We start from the raw sequence: 21,473 nt of genomic DNA, 5'->3' as shown, positions 1-21,473 counted from the left end.
AAACTCCAGTGTGAGCATACGTCTGACATCCACCCTTACTCAGGTGCTGGATGTCTGAAATAAACCGCTGCACGTTGGAACTGCCTTCTGCTTGCACTGAATTTAACGGTAGCTTATTTTTACAATTACATTCTCTCCTGACTGGTCCCAAAGCCCTCTTGATAGAGAAATATGCAGTCACAATGCAGTATTCTGCCTTCCCCATAGAAAGTAGAAGGGCCTGATGAGTCTGCCCTAAAACCCCACAGAGGATCAATCTGCTCGTCCCTCAATGGTACCCCGATTTATAGGCTTCCCTGGCCACTAGTGTTTTGTCTGACAGAGCCTGAGCCCCAGCCTCATGACAGCCACCCAGAATGAGGGACCCATATCCAGCATCTGAAATCGGCCATGACCCAAGTCCCTCCACTCTACCCATCCATGGTATTCAGCTATGTCCCTAGAATTTTGCTGGAGTCGCTGCCAATGGGGAAACCTGAAGCCCAATAGAGAACTGCTCCTTCCCCTGGCAAGAAACATGACTGTTGGAATGGGTGTCCAACACTCAGAGTTGGAACAGCTGCATGGCCAATGAGACCATGCCCACTCTTGAGGGCTACCCTGGGCACAAACATGCATTGTGACCCTCAGCCTAAGCATGATTTCAAACAAGCCCTCTCAGTTGCACCATCAGGATCCCGCATTGCAGGATTGGTACTCCCTTGGCACCAACCTAACAGTTGGTGGGTTTTTCCAAGTGCTCAGACCCGGATGTAATCTCTGGAATCCCTGTTTTGGGGCACCCTTAAGATGGAAAATAGCACTCATCCCTTCCCCGTAAAAGCCATCCAACTATTGGTAGACGCCAAGATCCTTAGAGAGGAACAATCTCTCATGGACCCATGAGAGCACACCTGCATTCCGATGCCATCTGGGAGACAAAATCCAGCTTCCACCTTTGAGTCACCCTAATTACAGTTCCTGAAGAGCTGCCCTCCAGGTCTACGCATTGGGCCTGTGATCACTTCGCCAGTAACTCTAACCCACGTTTCTGTTTGCAGATTTCTCTCTCAAAACCATGGCTCCCATGCCCTCCAAAATGGGGTCTCTGGAGCCGCACCACAGGACTAGTCCTGTCATCCCCCCAAAAACTGTGCCCGTCATAGTGGCCCAAACCCTCCAGATTAGGATAAACCTGCAAGGCCCCTGAGACCACCCCACTACTGGAGGCCACTCTGGATGCAAATGTGCAGTCTGAAATACCCTGATCACCTACATCCAGGCAGACACCCAGGTCAATGGTCCTGAGTCAGAAGATTGAACCTGACATGCTCCTAGGACCTCATTTGAACCCTAGATTAGGTTTTCAGGCATCTGTACTCAGAGGCCTGTTTCTGAATACCAAGGTAGGATACAACATGTGGTCTTGAGCCACAGAACAGAACTTCTCCTGTCCTCAGAAGGAAACTGTGCTGTTGGACCTGTGTTAAACCCTCAGGGTAGGAGAACCCTGCAAAGCATCTTAGCCACCAGCACATTCTAAGATCTCCCTAGTAACAAATCAGAGTTGTGACCCATGTGCAAGAGATTCCAAGTCAACTCAAGGCCTTGGTACTATGCCCCAAAGCCACCAATACGAACTTGCCATGTTCTTCAGCTACAATGGTCAATGTAGGTGTGATTTCATGGCTTCCATGTGGGAGAGCTCTGTTACACAAACTTTCCACATGGGAAACCCCCAAGCAAACAAACCACACACCACCTGTTAAGTAGAAGGAAACCTTGCTATTTGGAGCATCTCACAAGCCTTAGGGTGGGAAATCCTCCATGGCCCCTTGACACCACCTCTGCATTTGATGGTCATTATAGACACAAACTCCAGTGTGAGCAAACGTCTGACATCCACTCTTACTCAGGTGCTGGATGTCTGAAATTAGTCGCTGCACATTGGAACTGCCTTCTACTGGGCACTGAATTTAATGGTAGATTGCGTTTACAATTACATCCTCAACAAACTGGTCCCCAAGCCCACTTGATAGGGAATTCTGGAACCACAATGCAGCTTTCTGCCTGCCCACCAGAAAGAAGAAATGCCCTATGGGTTTGCTCAGAAACCCCACATGAGGATCCACCTGCACGGTCCTCACCGTCACCCCTATATCATAGGCCACCCTGTCACCTAATGTTATGTCTGACACAGCCCAAGCACAGACATCCTGTCAGCTACCCAGAGAGTGGGCCCCATATCCTGCAGTTGGGACTTGCTTTGGCCTGAGGTTGTCATCTTGAACCAACTTCTGTATTAAGGTACCTGTCCCAGAACATAGCTCAAATTCCTGCCCATGGGGGACGCTGAAACACAAGAGTACTCCTCCTTTCCAATGGAAGGAAAACTGAATGTTGAGATGGATGTCTAACCCTCATAGTAGGAGCCAGGTGCATGGCCCATGAGACCACGCCTACTCAGGATAGGCAGCTGGGCACCAACAATCATTGTGACCCTCAGCCTGAGATCCCTTTCCAACAAAACCCTCAGAAGCTTGACCAGGAGCCCACAGAGCTTGCCTGTCATGACCCTAGACCCAAAACCTAAGCCTTGGTGGGGTTATCCAGGCACAGGACCCAGAACCCATTTTTGGAATCCTTGTTTTGACGTTTACCCTAACATGGAAAACTGTGTTCTCTCCTTCCCCCAGTAAGACAACAAAACTTTGGGTGAGGGCAGAATCCCCAGAGAGGAAGAATCTCCCCTGGACGCATGAGGTACCCCTCTATTCCGAGGCCATCCTAGACACACAATCCAAATGGAAAGACTGTGCTCCTGCCTCCCAGACACCCGAATTTAAAATCCCAAGGATCTGCCCTCAGGGTCTGCAGATTGGGAATGCCATCGCCTTGCCCTAATTCTTACCCAAGTTTATGTCTGAAGACTTTGGTCCCAAAGCCCTGACCCACATGCCCTCCAGGATGGGACCTCCAGAAACACACCACATCACTGGGCCTGCTCTCCCGAGGAAAATCTGCCAGTCTCAGTAGCCCAAACCATCCACAATAGGAGAAATATGCAAGGCCCCTGAGTCCAACCCAATTACATAGGCCACTCTGGAAAAAAATGCACAGTGTGACACAGCCTTAGCAACTACCTCCAGGAAGACACACAGGTCAATGGTCCTGAGTCTGAAGATTGAACCTGATATGCCCCTAGGACCTAATCAGAACCCTAGCTTAGGTTTTCAGGAACTGTCACCAGAGGACTGGCTTGGAAAATCAACATATGGTCCAACATGTGGTCCGTGAGCCATACAGGAGAACTTCTCCTGTGCTGAGAAGGAAACCTGGCTCCTGGGTACTGGGTCTGACCCGCAGATAGGAGAAACCTGCATGGTCCGAGAGCAACTGCCACATTCTAACGTCTCCCTGGACACCAAGCAGCATTCTGACTCGTTAGACTAAGAACATCCATCAACTCAGATCACTTGGAACTTCGAAACGGAGCCAGTGGATCAATCCTGTCCTGTTCCTCCCCTACAATGGTAACACAAGGTGGGCTTCCCAGGCCTCCATTCAGAGAGCTGTGCTATCAAATCTTTCCATATGGGGGAACCTGGAGCTCTCGAAGCGGACTTCCCCTGTCCCGCAAGGAAACGTTGCTGTTTTGTGCAGCTCACAAGCTCCATCATGGGAAAACCTCCAAGGCTTCTTGAAGGCACCACACAATTCATTGGCCATATTGGATACAAACTGTAGTGTGAGCAGACATCTGACCCTCGCACATACACAGGTGCTGGAGATCACGAAACAACCGTTGGACGTTGGAACAGCCATGTGCTCAGCACTGAGCTTAACCTTTGCTTATGTTTTCAGTCTTCCTTCCTCACACGCTTCGCCTGGAAGCCCTCTATATTGGGAATTTGGGAGGCACAATGCAAGCTTCTGCCTGTGCATCAGAAAGAAGAAGTGCCCTATGAGTCTGTGCAGAAACCCCACATGAGGATCAACCTGCACCGCCTTCAAAGTCACCCCAATATCATAGGCCGCACAGTGCACTAATGCTCTGCCTGACACAGCCCAACCCCTCCCTCCTGTCATCCACCCAGATAGTGGGCCCCATATCCTGAAGGTGTGAACTGCCTTGACCTAACTCCTTCATCTCAAACCAACCTGGGTATATAGGTACCTGTCCCAGAACTTAGCTCAAATTCCTGACCATGGGGGACCCTGAAGCACCAAAGAGTACTCCTCCTTCCCCATGGCAGGAAAACTGAAAGTTGAGATGGTTGTCCAACAATCAGAGTGGTAGCCAGGTGATTGGCCCATGAGAGGACGACCACTCAGGATGGGCAGCTGGGCACAAAGGGGCATTTTGACCCTCAGCATGAGACCCCTTTTCAGCAAGCCAACTCGGGAGCTGGACCAGGAACACACAGAGCGGGGCTGTCATGCCCCTAGGCCTAAATCCTAAGCTTTGGTGAGGTTATCCAGGCACCAGGACCCAGAATCCATCTCTGGAATCCCTGTTTGGACGGGAGTACACACTGATCCTCATGTAAGGATTCTGGTCAGGCCCATGCTGCACTTCTACTTTCTGGTAGGCAGGTAGAAGTCTGCATCACGGCTCCAGATTCACAATCTGGAGTGCTTGTTGGACAGGAGTGTGAGCCCACAAGGCCCAAAATATGAACTAGGGTATAATTCAGTGCCAAGCGCTTGGCAGTCCCAATGTGCAGAAGAATGCAGTCGTGGTCTCATGAGGCCTTGGAAGTTTAACCACTCTCAGACTTGTGAGCTACTCTGAACAGCAAGGTGTCCTTCTAGGGACAATGGCGACTCTGTTTAGATGGCTCCAGGATACCCCGCATGGAAAGATTGGCTAGCAGAGGTCTCCAAATGGATGCCTGGAAAGCCCGCCTCGGCTCACCCTTGCAGCTGAGGAACATGGCAATTTCTATCTTCTGGCTTTGAGGAAAAGTGCCAAGGGGGCCCAGCTGACAGCGTGTCTCAAGCTGTCGGGACACTTTGGCAGTCTTTGTCAATGGAGACCTTCCAATGTGGTGGTGGTTCAGGAGCCATGCAGGATTCCTCTACCCTGAGGTTTGACACAGGTCCCAAGAGAAACAGTTCCTACTCAGGAAAAAATGGTTCTGTTGTGTGCCTCAAGGACCGCATATTGGACCCTATGTGGGTATTCCAGAACAGGTCTCTGGAGACCGATGCTTGACAACCTGATCTAGGGTTCTCATGAGATCCTAAGTGCATGTGTGGTTCAATCATCTGCCTCGGGCCACTGACCTGGGTGTCTACTGAAGGTAGGTGACCAGGGTTACTCAGACTGTGCATTTTTCTGCAGTGCGGCCTACAAAATTGGGATGGGCTCAGGATCCTTGTAGGTTTCTCCAAACATGTACATTTTGGGCTGCTGTTTAGCACTGAGTTTTCCTCGGAAGGACAGGCTCCAATCCTTCAGTGTGGCTCTGGAGGCCCTATACTGGAGGGCGTGTGGGCCAGGGCATTGGAGAGAGAAGTCTGCCAACACAAGTTCAGATTAGGGTTAGGGGTGAGGTGTTGGCAGGTGTGCTCTGCAGACGCTGAGGGCAGCGCCTCTGGATTTGAAATTAGGGTGGCAGGGAGTCGGTAGTGCAAGCTTTTCTGTCTATATTGTGTGTCTAGGAAGGCCACAGAATGAAGAGGGGGCCTCATGGGGCCATGGGATATTCTGCCTTACAGGAGGTCCTGTCCAGCTCTCAAAAATTTGGTTTCCTTCTGAGGGAAGGGAAGAGTGCTGTTTAGGTTTCCTGGATCCCACCATAACAGGGATTGCTTAGACGGTTTCTGAGTCTGGGCGCCTGGATAACCCCATCGAGGGTTATGATTGTGGATTAGGGTCACAGCAAGCCTGGTTTCCGTGAGCCTGGTCCAGCTGCTGAGGGGAGTGTTTGAAAGTGGGTTCAGGCTGAGGGTCACAATGCTTGCTTGTGCCCAGGATGGCCCTCATGGGTGGGAGTGGTCTCATGGGCCATGCAACTGACTCCCACTTTGAGGGTTATACAACCATCACCCCAGCAAACTTTCTGGCCTTATAATTGAAGGAGTATACTTTTGTGCTTCAGGTTCACCCATAGGCAGGGATTTGAGCTATGGTCTGTGGATAGATGCCTGAATACACAGGTTGGATAGAAATGACGGCCTCGGGCCATGGCAGATCCCACCTGCAGTGAATGGGCCCCACTCTCTTGGTGGCTGACAAGAGGCCGGGGCTCTGGCTGTGTCAAACAGATCATTAGAACACAGGACTGACTATGATATTGGATTGCCGTCGATCACCGTGCAAGTTGATCCTCATGCGAGGATTCTGGGCAGGCCAATGTTGCACTTCTACTTTCTGATGCATAGGCAGAATTCTGGATCGTGACTCCAGATTTGGAATCTGGAGTGCTTGGGGGCCTGGAGTGACAACCTGCAAGCCCAGTAACTCGAACTACAGTTCAGTTCAGCTGAGCGCTTGGCAGTTTCAATGTGCAGTGGCTGATTCGAGATCTCCAGGGCTTGAGTAGGGGCACGGTTCCAATGTTTGCACATGCAGGAGTTAGTATTCACGATGGCCAAAGAATGCAGGGGAGCCTCATGAGGCCATGGAGGTTTATACACTCTCAGGTTGTGAGCTGCTCCAAACAGCAAAGTGCCTTTTGGAGGATAATGGTGAATCTGTTTGATGGCTCCAGGATCCCCCGTATGGAAAGATTGGCTAGCAGAGCTTTCCAAATGGATGCCTGCAAAGCTCGTTTCAGCTTACCATTGCAGCTGAAGATCACGGCAAGTTCGATCTGCTGGCTCTGGGGAAAAATGCCAAGGGGGCCCATTTGACAGCGTGTCTCATGCTGTTGGGTCACAATGCCAGTCTGTATCCAGGGAGACCTTCCAGTGTGGTAGTGGTTCAGGAGCCATGCAGGATTCGACTTTCCTGAGGGATTGACACAGCTCCCAGGAGCAACGGTTCCTTCTGGGGACAGGATAGGTTCTGCTGTGTGGCTCAGGAACCACATGTTGGACCCTGTGTGGGTATTCCAGAACAGGCCCCTGGGGACCGATGCCTGGCAACCTAAACCGGGTTTATCATGAGGTCCTAGGCACATGTGCAATTCAATATTCTGCCTCTGGGCCTGTGACCTGGGTGTCTACCTGGAGGTAGGTGTCTAGGTTGAGTCAGTTGGTGCACTTTTCAGCAGTGCGGCCTATGAAATTGGGGTGGGTTCAGGGGCCTTGTCAGTTTCTCCAACCCTGGAGTTTTGGGCAGCTGCTTAGGGTGGAATTTTCCTAGGGAGGATAGGCCCTGTCCTGCAGTGTGGCTCTGGAGGCCCCAAACCAGAGGGCATGTGGGCCAATGGTTGTAAAATAGAAGTCGGCCAGAGCGGAGTTCTAACGATGGATGCCTAGGCAGCCCAACTTGCATTCCAATTGTGTCCTAGTGACAAGGCCTGTTCAATCTGTGGGCTCTGGAGGAACAACCAAGTGGGTTTAGCTGAAATGGACCCTCCTGAGGGTGGGTCATAATGTGGGTTAGTGTCCATGGAGACATTGGAATGGGGTGGTGGCTCCGGCGACCTGAAGTTTTCTCCTAACTGGAGGTTTTGACACAGCTCCATAGAGTAAGATTCCAATGTGAAGACAAGATTTGTTCTGATTGATCCCTATGGAAAACCCCCATATGCTGGTATTGGAATCCAGGCCTCTGAGCATGAGATGGCTGGAAACAAAAGCAATGGATCTGATTAGGTCCTGGGTGCCTGTCCGGTTCAATTTTCTTCTCTGGGCATATCTGTCTACAAGTCTGAGTGGAGGTAGTTGCGCAGCTTGTGACAGATCACCCTTGTTTGTCCTGGGTGGCCGACACTATTTGGATGGCCTCGGGGACTTTGGAAATTTCTCCTAATCTGTCAGTTTGTGTCAAAGAGAAAGAGTAGAACTCCCTTGGAGAAGGCAGGCGCAGTCCTGAGGTGTGGCTCCAGGGGCCCCAGCCTGGAGGGTGTGTGTGCCAGGACTGTGGGGAAAGAAGTATGAAAACACAAACTCGGCTTAGGTTTTGGGACATAGGTATGGCAGGACTGATCTACACACGTTGAGGAGAATTTTTCAGGCTATGTTCAATGGGTGAGTGTGAGGCCTTCTTTCCGGCTTTTGTCTCCGGATTTTGCATCACTGGTAACTGCGGAAAGTCAGGCTGGCCTCATCGACCATGGACAAGTTGTTCTCTCTGTGGATTTGGCCCGACTCCAAGTGTTTGGGGTCATTCTTTGGATGGTAGGAGTCCTTTCTCTACTTTTTTTTTTTTTTTTTTTTTTTTTTTTTACCTCATGTGTCCCACCAAGGAGGGATTCTAGAGAAGAGCTCTGAGTAGGGGTGACTAGACTTCTCGAGCTCTGGTTAAGATTTGGGGACTAGGAGCATGGCAAACCCCATATGTGAGCTGTTGGTCCAGTCACTGAGAGGCTTTACGTGAGGACAGGGCTCAGGCTGAAGGTTCCAATGTTTGTTTATGCCCATGGCAGCCCTCAAGCATGTCCGGGCCTCATTTGTCACCTGGTTTTTCCTATACTGAACATGCTGTGTCTGACACAGACTGAGCCCCGACCTACTGTCAGCCACCCAGAGAGCGGGCCCCATATCCAGCATGTGAGACATGCAATGGCCCAAGTCCGTCATCTCTACACATCCTTGGTATTCAGGCACCTGTCCATAGACTTTTGCTGCAATCCCTTCCAATGGGGGAAACAGAAGCATAATAGAGAACTCCTACTTACCAATGGCAGGAAACCTGGCTGTTGGGATGTGTGTCCAACCTTCAAAGTCAGACCTAGCTGCATGTCCATTGTGACCATGCCCACGTCTGAGGACCCGCCCTGGGCACAAACAAGCATTGTGTCTCTCAGCCTGAGCATGCTTTCCAACATCCCCTCTCAGTTGCACCACCAGGATCCAGCATTGAAAGCCCACTATACCCCTATGCCCAATTTCTAACACTTGGTATGATTTCTGAGACACCCAATCCAGAGCCCGTCTCTGGAACCCCTATTTTGGGGCACCCCTTAGATGGAGTAAAGCCCTCTTCCCTTCCCCCGAAAAAGCCACCAAACTATGGGGAGACACCAGGGTGCTTAGAGAGGAATAATCTCCCATGGCCCCAGGAGACCACACCTGCCTTCCGAGGCCATCCTGGACAAACAATCCAGATAGAAAAGTTGTATCACCGCCTTCCAGTAACCCTAATTACAGTTCCAGACTAGCTGCCCTCCAGTTTTAGGCATTTGGCCTGCGATCACCTAGCCACTAACACTAACCCGAACTTGTGCTTGCAGACTTCTCTAACAATAACATGGCTCACATGTCCTCCAGGATGGGGTCTCTGGAGCCACACCACAGGACTGTGCCTGCCATCCCCTAGGTTTCTGTGCCCATCACATTTGCCCAAACCTTCCAGATTAGGAGAAACCTGAGGACCCTGAGACCACCCCAATATTTGTGGCTGTTCTGTATGCAAATACACAGTCTGAAACAACCTGATCACCTGCATCCAGGAAGACAACCAAGTCAATGGCTCTGAGTCAGAAGACTGAACCATACATGACCCTAGGACCACATTTGAAACCTAGATTAGGTTTTCAGGCATCTGTCCTCAGAGGCCTGTTCTGGAATACGAATTTATGATACAACATGTGGTCCCTGAGCCACACTACAAAACAAATCCTGTGTCTTTTGGCCATCTGGATGTCTTCTTTGCAGAAATGTCTGTTCATGTCCTCTGCCCATTTCTTGATTGGATTATTTGTTCTTTGGGTCTTGAGTTTGCTAAGTTCTTTATAGATTTTGGCACTAGTCATTTATCTGATATGCCATTTGCAAATATCTTCTCCCATTCTGTCAGTTGTCTTTTGATTTTGTTAACTGTTTCCTTTGCTGTGCAAAAGCTTTTGATCTTGATGAAATCCCAATAGTTCATTTTTGCCCTTGCTTCCCTTGCCTTTGGTGATGTTCCTAGGAAGATGTTGCTGCGGCTGAGGTCGAAGAGGTTTCTGCCTGTGTTCTTAAGGATTTTGATGGATTCCTTTCTCACATTGAGGTCCTTCATTCATTTTGAGTCTATTTTTGTGTGTGGTGTAAGGAAATGGTCCAATTTCATTTTTCTGCATGTGGCTGTCCAATTTTCCCAACACCATTTATTGAAGAGGATGTCTTTTTTTCCATTGGACATTCTTTCCTGCTTTGTCGAAGATTAGTTGACCATAGAGTTGAGGGTCTATTTCTGGGCTCTCTATTCTCTTCCATTGATCTTTATGTCTGTTTTTGTGCCAATACCATGCTGTCTTGATGATGACAGCTTTGTAAATGTGCTCCATATCACTCGGCATCAGGGAAATACAAATCAAAACCACAGTGAGATATCACCTCACACCAGTCAGAATGGCTAAAATCAACAAGTCAGGAAATGACAGTTGCTGACGAGGATGAGGTGAAAGGGGAACCCTCCTACACTGTTGGTGGGAATGCAAGCTGGTGCAACCACTCTGGAAAACAGCATGGAGGTTACTCAAAATGTTGAAAATAGAACTGCCCTATGACCCAGAAATTGCACTATTGGGTATTTACCCTAAAGATACAAATGTAGTGATCCAAAGGGGCACGTGCACCTGAATGTTTATAGCAGCAATGCCCACAATAGCCAAACTATGGAAAGAACCTAGATGTCCATCAACAGATGAATGGATCAAGAAGATGTGGTATATATACACAATGGAATACTATGCAGCCATCAAAAGAAATGAAATCTTGCCCTTTGTGACAACATGGATGGAACTAGAGTGTATCATGCTTAGTGAAATAAGTCAAGCGGAGAAAGACAACTATCATATGATCTCCCTGATATGAGGAAGTGGTGGTGCAACATGGGGGCTTAAGTCGGTAGGAGAAGAATAAATGAAACAAGATTGGATTGGGAGGGAGACAAACCATAAGTGACTCTTAATCTCACAAAACAAACTGAGGGTTGCTGGGGGGGAGGGGGGTTGGGAGAAGGGGGGTGGGGTTATGGACATTGGGGAGGGTATGTGCTTTGGTGAATGCTGTGAAGTGTGTAAATCTGGCGATTCACAGACCTGTACCCCTGGGGATAAAAATATATGTTTATAAAAAATTTAAAAAAAATTACTAAAAAAAAAAAAAAAAACAACCAAATCCTGTCCCTAGAAGGAAACCATGCACTTCGACCTTTGCCAAAACTTCAGGTTTGGAGAATCCTAGAATCCTTAGCCACCAGCACATTCTAAGATCTCCCTGGTAACAAATCAGCATTGTGACCCATCTGCAATAGATTTCATGTCAACTCAAGGCCTTGGACCTTTGCCCCAGAGCCACCAGAAGGAACATGCCATGTTCCTCAGCTGCAATGCTCAATGGAGGTGTGCTTTCCAGACATCCATGTGGGAGAGATCCGCTACCCAAACTTTCCACATAGTGGACACTGGAGCAAACAAACCAGGCTCCACCTGTTCTGTAGAAGGAAACCTTGCTGTTTGGAACATCTCACAGACTTAGCGTGGAAAATCCTCCATGGACTCTTGGTGCCACCCCTTCATTTGACGGTCGTCATACACACAAATTCCAGTGTGAGAAAATACCTGACATCAGCCCTAACTCAGGTGCTGAATATCTCAAATAAGCTGCTGCACATTGGAACTGCCATCTGCTTGGCACTGAATTGAACCGTAGCTTGTGTTTGCAATTCCGTCCTCACCCTACTGGTCCTCAAGTCCTGTTGAAAAGGAATTCTGGAGCTACAACCCACCATTCTGCCTTCACAATAATAAAATGTAGTGCCTGGTGAGTCTGACCAGGTACCCCACTTGAGTATCAATCTGCTCGGCCCTCGAGGGAACCCCGATATATAGGCTGCCCTGGGCATTAGAGCTGTGTCTGGGAGAGCCTGAGCCCCAACCTAGTGTCAACTACGAAGAGAGCAGGCCCCATATCCAGCATGTGTGACCAGCCATGACCCAAGTCCGTCAGCGCAACCCACCCTTGGTATTCAGGCATCTTCCCAAAGACCTTTGCTGGAATCCTTGCCAATAGGGGAACCTAAAGCAGAATAGAGAACTCCTCCTTAACCCTGGCAGGAATCCTGGCAGTTGTCCAATCCTCAAAGTGGGAGCAAACTGCATAGCCAATGAGACCACACCCACTTCTGAGGGCCACTCTGGGCAAAAACAGGCATTGTGACCCTCAGCCTGAGCATGCTTTCAAACAAGCCCTCTCAGTTGCACCACCAGGGTCCCGCATTGCAGGCCTTGTTCACCCCTAGGCCCAAATCCTAACCCTTGGTGGGATTTTCCAGGAGCCCAGACCCAGAACCCCTTTCTAGAATCCCTGTTTTGGGGCACCCTTAAGTTGGAAAATTGCATGCTTCCATTCCCTGAAAAAGCCACCAAACTATGGGGAGCCTAATTATAGTTCATGATGAGCTGCCCTCCAGGTCTTCGCTTTGGTCCTGCAATCACCTCGCCACTAACCCTTACCTGAATTTGTGTTTGCAGACTTCTCTCCTAAAACCATGCCTCACATGCCCTCCAGGATGGGGACCCTGGAGCAACACCACAGGGCTGTGCCTGCCATTCCCAATTAAACTGTGCCTGTCAGAGTTGTCCAAACCTTCTAGATTAGGCGAAACCTGCAAGGCCCTTGAGGCCACCCCCATATTGGCGTCCACTGAGCATGCAAATTTGCAGTGTGAACTATCCTGATCACCTACATCCAGTAAGACGGCCAAGAAAATGGTCCTGAGTCAGAAGATGTCAGAAGATTGAACCTGACATGCACCTAGTACCCCTTTGGAAACCTAGATAAGGTTTTCAGGCATCTATCCTCAGGGGCCTGTTCTGGAATACCAACTTATGATACTGCAGGTGGTCCCTGAGCCACACAACAGAACATCTCTTTTCCCAAGAAGGAAACCATGCTCTTCGACCTGTGGCAAAACCTCAAGGTAGGAGATTCCCACTGGACACCTTAGCCACAAGCACATTCTAAGATCTCCCTGGTAACAATCCATAATTTTAACACATCTGCAAGAGAGTTCATGTGAACTCAAGGCCTTGGTCCTTCGGCCCAGAGCCACTGTTCCTCAGCTGCAATGTCAATGGGCGTGAGCTTTCCAGGCATCCATGTGGGTGAGCTCTGCTACCCAACTTTCCACATGGGGGACCCCGGAGCACAACAAAACAAAACAAAAAACAAACAAAGAAACAACAACAACAAAAATAAACGAAAAAAAAGAACAACCAACCAAAAACAAAAACAGGGTCGACCTGTCCCGTAGAAGGAAACCTTGCTGTTTGGAGCATCTCACAATCCTCTGCATGGAAAATCCTCCATGGACTCTTGACGCCACCCCTCCATTATTTGGTCATCATAGACAGAAACTCCAGTGTGAGCAAACATCTGACAACCGCCCTTACTCAGGTGCTGGATATCTCGAAACAGCTGCTGCACATTGGAAATGCCTTCCGCTTGGCAGTAAATTGAACCATAGCTTGTGTTTACAATTCCATCTTCACCCTATTGGTGCCCAGGTCCTCCTGATGAGGAATTCTGGAGCCACAAAGCAGCATTCTGCCTTCCCCATTGAATGAAGAAGTGCCTGGTGAGTCTGCCCAGAAACTGCACATGAGAATCAATCTTCAGCACTCAATGGAACCCCGATATAGGCTTCCCTGGTCACTAGTGTTTTGTCTGACACAGCCTGAGCCCCCATCTGGGGACAGCCACCCAGAGAGCAGGCCCCATATTCAGCATGTGAGACCGGCCATGTCCCAAGTCCATCATCTCTACCCATCCTTGGTATTCAGCACCTGTCCATAGACGTTTGCTGGAATCCCTGCCAATGAGGGAACCAGAAGCATAATAGAGAACTCCTCCTTCCCCATGGCAGGAAACCTGGATGTTGGGATGGGTGTCCAACCCTCAACGTCAGAGCTAGCTGCATGTCCAATGAGATCAAGCCCACGACTGAGGACCCACTATGGGCACAAACTAGCATTATGACCCTCAGCCTGAGCATGCTTTCCAACATCCCCTCTCAGTTGCACCACCAGGATCCTGCACTGAAAGCCTGTTATGCCCCTATGACCAAATTCTAACCCTTGGTGTCATTTCCGAGGTGCTCAGACCTAGACCCCCATCTCTGGAATCCTTGTTTGGAGCACCCCTTAGATGGAATACAGCACTCTTTCCTTTCCTGAAAAAGCCACCAAACTATGGGGAGCCATCAGGATCCTTAGAGAGGAAAAATCTCCCATGGACTCAGGCAACCACACCTGCATTCTGATGCCATCCTGGACAAACAATCCAGTTAGAAAAGCCAGTACCACCGCCTTTGAGTCACCCTAATTTCAGTTCCTGATGAGCTGCTCTCCATGTGTAGGCATTGGGCCTGTGATCACCTAGCCACTAACCCTAACCCGAACTTGTGTTTGCAGACTTCTCTAATAATACCATGGCTCACATGCCCTCCAAGATGGGGTCTCCACACAACAGGACTGTGCCGGCCATCCCCAAGGAAACTGTGTCATCACAGTTGCCCAAACATACCAAGTTAGGAGAAATTTGAAGTCCCTGAGACCATCCCAATATTGGTGGCTGCTCTGGATGCAAATACTCAGTCTGAAACAACCTGATCACCTACATCCAGGCAGACAGCCAAGTCAATGGTTCAAAGTCAGAAGATTGAAACATGCATGACCATAGGACCACATTAGCACCCTAGCTTAGGTTTTCAGGCATCTGTCCTCAAAGGCCTGTTCTGGAATACCAACTTCTAATACAACATGTGGTTCCTGAGCCACACAAGAAAACATCTCCTGTCTCCAGAAGGAAAGTGCCCTCTTCGACCTGTGCCAAACCCTCAGGATAGGAGAATCCAGCACTTCACCTTAGCCACCAGCACATTCTAAGATCTCCCTGGTAACAATCCAGCATTGTGGCCCATCTGTAAGAGATTCCATGTCAACTCAAGGCCTGGGTACTTCGCCGCAGAACCACCAGAACGAATCTGCCATGTTCCTCATCTGCAAAGGTCAATGGAGCTGTGATTTCCAGGCATCCATGCATGAGAACTCTGTTAACCAAATTTTCCACAGGGGGACACTGGACTTAATAAATCAGGCTCCACCTTTCCAGTACAAGGAAACATTGTGGTTGGAGCATCTCACAAGCCTCAGCGTGGGTCTCATCCATGGATTCTTAACGCCACCCCTACATTTGTCGTTCATCATAGACACAAACTCCAGTGTGAACAAACATCTGACATCCGCTCTTACTCAGGTGCTAGATATCTCGAATCAGCCACTGCACATTGGAACTGCCTTCCACTTGGCACTGAATTCAACTCTAGCTTATGTTTACAATTCCACCCTTACGCTACTAGTTCCCAAGCCCTCTTGATGAGGAACTCTGGAGCCACAAGACAGCATTCTTCCTTCCCCTTAGAAAGAAGAAGTGCCTGGTGAGTCTGCCCAGAATCCCCTCATGGGGATCAATCTGCTAGGTCCTCGAAGGAATACTGATTCATAGTCTGCCATGGCCACTATTGCTGTGTCTGACAGAGACTGAGCCCCAAACTAGTGTCAGCCGCCCAGAGAGCGGGCCCCATATCCAGCATGTGATACCGGCCATGGCCCAAGTCTGTCATCTCACCCATCCTTGTTATTCAGGCACCTGTCACCAGAACTTTGTGGGAATCCCTGCCAATGGGGGAACCTGAAGCAGAATAGAGAACTCCCCCTTTCCAATGGCAGGAGATATGGCTGTTGGGATGTGTGTCCGACCCTCAAAGTGGAAGCCAGAAGCATGGCCAATGAAGCCACAACCACTCCTGAGGGCCACCCTGGGCATAAACAGGCATTGTGACCATCAGCCTGAGCATGCTTTCAAACAAGCACTCTCAGTGGCAGCACCATAATCCGACATTGCCAGCCTGGTATGCCCATAGGCCCAAATCCTAACACTTGGTGGGATTTTCTAAAGGCTCAGAGCCAGAGCCAGTCTTTGGAATCCCTGTTTTGGGACACATCTAAAATGAGCTTCCTTCAGGGCCTGCAGATCGGGCCTATGATCACCTCGGCCCTCACACTAACCCTAGTTCGCGTTTGCAGATTTCTGTCCCCAAAGCCCAGGCCCACATGCCCTCCAGGATGGGGTCTCTGGAGCCAAGGACAAGTATGCATACATTCCCGAAGGAAACTCTGCCCTTCACTGTTGCCCAAACCCTTAAGATTAGGAGCAACGTACAAAGTCCCAGAGCCAACCTCAATTCAACGGAAAACTCCAGACCCAAATGCACATTCTGACACACAATGAGGACCTGCCTCTAGGTAGACATCCAAGTCAAAGGCCCTGAGTCAGAAGATTGAACCTGACATGCCTCTGGGACTTCATCTATACCCAAGCTTAGGTTTTCAGGTGCCTGTCACCAGAGACCAGTTCTCCAATACCAACTTCTATTCCAACATGTGGTCCCTGAGCCACACAATAGAACCTCTCCTGTCCCCAGAAGGATACGTTGCTGTTGGTAGCTGTGTCCAAGACTCAGTGTAGGAGAATCCTGCATGGGACCCTGACCGCCCCAACATTCTATTGTCTCCCTGGATGCAAACTAGCACTGTGATCCCACAGCATGAAATTCCATGTCAACACAGGCCTCTTGGAACTTCGCTCCAGAGGCACCAGATCGAACTTGCCATGTTTCTCAGCTGCAAAGGTCAGTGGAGTTTTGCTTTCCTGGCACCCATGCAAGAATGCTCTGCTACCTAAACTTTCCATATGAGGGACCTGGAGCAAAGAAACCAGACTCCCCCTCTCCAGTAGAAGGAAACCTTGCTGTTTGGAGCATCTCATGAGCCCCAGCATGGGAAATCCTCCATGGCCTCAGGACACCACCCCACCATTTGTTGGTCATCGTAGACAGAAACCCCACTGTGAGCAAGCATCTGATGTCCGCACTTAGTCAGGTGCTGGATATCACAAATCAGCCACTGCACAATGGAACTGCCTACTGCTTGACACTGAATTGAACCATAACTTGTGTTTACAAATCCATCCTGAACCACCTGGTCCACAAACCCACTTGACAGGGAATTCTGGAGCCACAACGCAGCATTCTGCCTACCACACATAAAGAAGTCCTGCCTGGTAATTCTGCCCAGAAACCCCATATGAGAATCCACCTGCATGGCCCTCGACGTAACACTAATATCATAGGCTGCAATGGGCACTCAGGCTCTTTCTGACACATCCTGAGCCATAACCTCCAGACAGCCATGCAGAAAGTGGTCCCCGTATTCTTCAGGTGAGAAATGCCATGGCCCGAAGCTGTCATCTCTACTCAACCTTGGTATTCAGGCATTACTCCCAGACCATAGCTCAAATCCCTGCCTACAAGGGAACCTTAAGCACAAGAGTAATCCTCATTCCCGATGGCAAGAAACCTGGATTTTGAGATGGGTGTCCAACCCTCAGAGTGGGAACAAGTTACATGGCCCATGAGACCACAGCCAATCATGGGAGCCGCCGTGGGCACAAAGAGGCATTGTGATTCTCAGCATGAGCTACATTCAAACAAACTCCCTCGGTAGCTGGACCAGGAGTCCGCAGAGCGGGCCTGCCAGGTTCCGAGGTCAAAATCTTCACCCTCATTCGTATTTTCCAGGTGTCCAGAACAAGGATCTGTCTCTGGATTCCCTCTTGTGGCTGTCCCCTGAGACGGAAAACAGCAATTTTCCCTTCTCCAGAGACACCAAACTCTTGGTAGTTGGGCAGAATCCCCAGAGAAGAGGAATATCCCATGGCACCATGAAACACTCCTACATTTTGCAACCGACCTGGATACACAATCCAGGTAGAAAAGCCTGCGCTACTGCCTATATGACACCTTAATTTCAGTATAATATGAGCTTCACTCAGGGCCTGCAGAACGGGCCTGTGATCACCTCGGCTCTCACCCTAACCCTAGTTCGCATTTCCAGATTTCTGTCTCCAATGCCCTGGCCCACATGCCCTCAGGACTGGGCATCTGGAGCCACACGGGACGACTGTACCTACCCTCCCGAAGGAAACTCTATCCTCACTGTTGCCAAAACCCTGAATATTATGAGAAAAGTACAAAGCCCCTGAGCACACCTCCATTTTGAAGAACGCTCTGGACCCAAAAACGCATTCTGACACACAATGAGACCCTGCCTTCTGGCAGACATCCAAGTCAAAGGCCCTGAGACAGCAGATTGAACCTGACATGCCTCTTAGATTCATCGATACCAGAGCTTAGATTTTCAGGTGCCTATCCCCAGGGGCCTTTTACCCAATACCAAGTTATATTCCAACTTGTGGTCCCTGAGCCACACTACAGAACCCCTCTTGACCCAAGAAGTATACCTTGCTTTTGGTAGCTGTGTCCAAGTATTGTAGGAGAATCCTGCATGGCCCTCTAACCACACCAACATTCTAACTTCTCCATGGATCACAACCAGCATTGTTATCCAACAGCATGAAACTCCATGTCAACCCAGGCTGCTTGGAACTTAGTCCCAAAGCCTCCAGATCGAACCTGCCATTTCCTCAGCTGCAATGGACCATGGAGGTGTGCTTTCTATGCATCGACACAGGAGAGCTCTGATACCCAAACTTTCCATATGGGGGACCCTGGAGCAAACTAACCAAAATCCCCCTGTCCAGTAAAAGGAAACCTTGATGTTTGATGCATCTCACAAATCACAGCATGGGAAATCCTTCATGACCTCTTGTGCCACCCCTCCATTTGTTGGTCATCATAGACACAAACTACAGTGTGAGCAAACATCTGACATCCGCCATTATTCAGGTGCTGGATAGCTCGAATCAGCCTTCTGATTGTCACTGGATTGAACCATAGTTTGTGTTTACTGTAAGGGTCTGCCCCTCCCAGAGGAACTTGCTTGTAGACCCTGAATGTAAGGGTGGGGCAGACTGCGTGGAGACATCCAATCAGTAAGCCGTATGTATATCCACTGGGAAGGTTGAAATTCAATTGGCCACCTGTGTAGGGGCGGGGCTCAACCACCCCCATAAAGGTTGCTCTGCCAGGCTGCCAAGGGGGGCTCCTGCAGGAGAGCCGCGGGCTCCTGCAGGAGAGCCGGGGCTCCTGCAGGAGGGCTGGGGGGCTGCTGCAGGAGAGCAGCGGCTGCTACAGGAGAGCGGTGAAGTCGGCGGAGAGCGGTGAAGTCGGCGGAGAGCGGAGAAGTCGGCGGAGAGCGGTGAAGTGGAGCGGAGAGCGGTGGAAGTCGCAGAAGAGCAGGGGAGTCAACGGTGTATAGAAGAGCTGTAACAGCTCTTGTAAGAGCTATAACCGCGTTTGGCGGTCCAGCCTCCACCCTCCGGCGGCGGCCCCGAGCGCCGCCGCCTGCACCCTCCGGCGGCGGCCCCGAGCGCCGCCGCCTGCACCCTCCGGCGGCGGCCCCGAGCGCCGCCGCCTGCACCCTCCGGCGGCGGCCCCGAGCGCCGCCGCCTGCAGCCTCTGGCGGCGGCCCCGAGCGCCGCCGCCTGCAGCTTCCAGCCTCCGGCGGCGAGCACCGCCGCCTGCAGCTTCCAGCCTCCGGCCCCGAGCACCGCCACCTGCAGCTTCCAGTCTCCGGCGGCGGCCCCGAGCACCGTCGCCTGCAGCTTCCAGCCTCCGGCGGCGAGCACCGCCGCCTGCAGCTTCCAGCCTCCAGCCCCGAGCCATCGCCTGCAGCCTCCGGCGGCGGCCCCGAGCGCCGCCGCCTGCGCCCTCCGGCGGCGGCCCCGAGCGCCGCCGCCTGCAGCCTCCGGCGGCGGCCCCGAGCGCCGCCGCCTGCGCCCTCCGGCGGCGGCCCCGAGCGCCGCCGCCTGCGCCCTCCGGCGGCGGCCCCGAGCGCCGCCGCCTGCGCCCTCCGGCGGCGGCCCCGAGCGCCGCCGCCTGCAGCCTCCGGCGGCGGCCCCGAGCGCCGCCGCCTGCAGCCTCCGGCGGCGGCCCCGAGCGCCGCCGCCTGCAGCTTCCAGCCTCCGGCCTCGAGCGCCGCCGCCTGCAGCTTCCAGCCTCCGGCCTCGAGCGCCGCCACCTGCAGCTTCCAGCCTCCGGCCTCGAGCGCCGCCACCTGCAGCTTCCAGCCTCCGGCGGCGGCCCCGAGCACCGTCGCCTGCAGCTTCCAGCCTCCGGCCTCGAGCGCCGCCACCTGCAGCTTCCAGCCTCCGGCGGCGGCCCCGAGCACCGTCGCCTGCAGCTTCCAGCCTCCGGCCTCGAGCGCCGCCACCTGCAGCTTCCAGCCTCCGGCGGCGGCCCCGAGCACCGTAGCCTGTAGCTTCCAGCCTCCGGCCCCGAGCGCCGCCGCCTGCAGCCTCCAGCCTCCGGCGGCCCAGCAGTCCAGTCGTCTGCGGTCCAGTTGTCAGCGGTCCCTCGACGCCTGCGGTCCTGAGACATCTGCGGTCCAGTTGCCAGCGGTCCCTCGACGCCTGCGGTCCTGATGCCTACAGACCCTAGAGGCCAGCAGTCGGTCCTGACACCTGCAGCCCCTAGATGCCAGCAGTCTGGAGGCATAAGCAGCCCTGAGATGCCAACGGCCCCTAGACACCAGCAGCCTCCCTGCAAAATGCCTCGCCACCCCGAACCACAAGTGGCCTTGTCCGCAGTGGTGGCTTCCTCCGGGTGGAAGCCTGGTCAGAGTAGCATCGTGGGGAGCAGAGTCTGTGTCATCTGGGTTGTCCTCCTTGTCATTGTTGCTTCTTCGTCATTGGGAGTGGCCTCATCCAGGAAATGGTCTTGTCCAGAACAGCCTCTTCTTGGGAGCGGCCTTGTCCGGGGAGAAACTTCATTGAGCAGTGGCCTTGTCTTGGGAGTGGCCTCTTCTTGGGAACGGCTCCAATCATGGAGCGGCCTCATCTGTGGAGCAGCAACGTCATCTAGAGCAGCCTCGTCCAGAGTGGCCTTCTTGGAAGTGACCTTGTTGGGTTCATCGTCACCGCCTTTTCGTAAGAGGTAGCTCTGACCGGTAGTTTGATTCCTGATGCTTGGCGCGAAATAAAGTTTTGCTTGACTTTCGCTTTGTATCAGTCTCGTTCCTTTGATCACGGACCCTAACATTTACCATTCCATCCTCACCCTCCTGGACCCCAAGACACCTTGATAGGGAATTCTGGAGCCACGATGCAGCATTCTGCCTGTCCCACACAAAGAAGTGCCTGGAGAATCTGCCAAGAAAACCCACATAAGGATCCACCTGCATGACCCTTGACAGAATCCTAATATCATAGGCCACCGTGGGCACTCAGACTCTGTCTGACACAGCCTGAGCCACGACCTCAATTCAGCCATGCAGACAGTGGGCCCCATAATCTGCAGGTGGGACCTGTTGGCCCGATGCCTGACGGCCTGAAGCCGTCACATGTACTCAGCCTGTATATTCAGGCAT

This window comes from Neovison vison, chromosome 4 (assembly GCF_020171115.1).
Source record: "Neovison vison isolate M4711 chromosome 4, ASM_NN_V1, whole genome shotgun sequence".
Lineage (NCBI taxonomy): Eukaryota > Metazoa > Chordata > Mammalia > Carnivora > Mustelidae > Neogale > Neogale vison.
The sequence above is the reverse complement of the archived record's forward strand: the minus strand, read 5'-3'. Positions refer to the sequence as shown.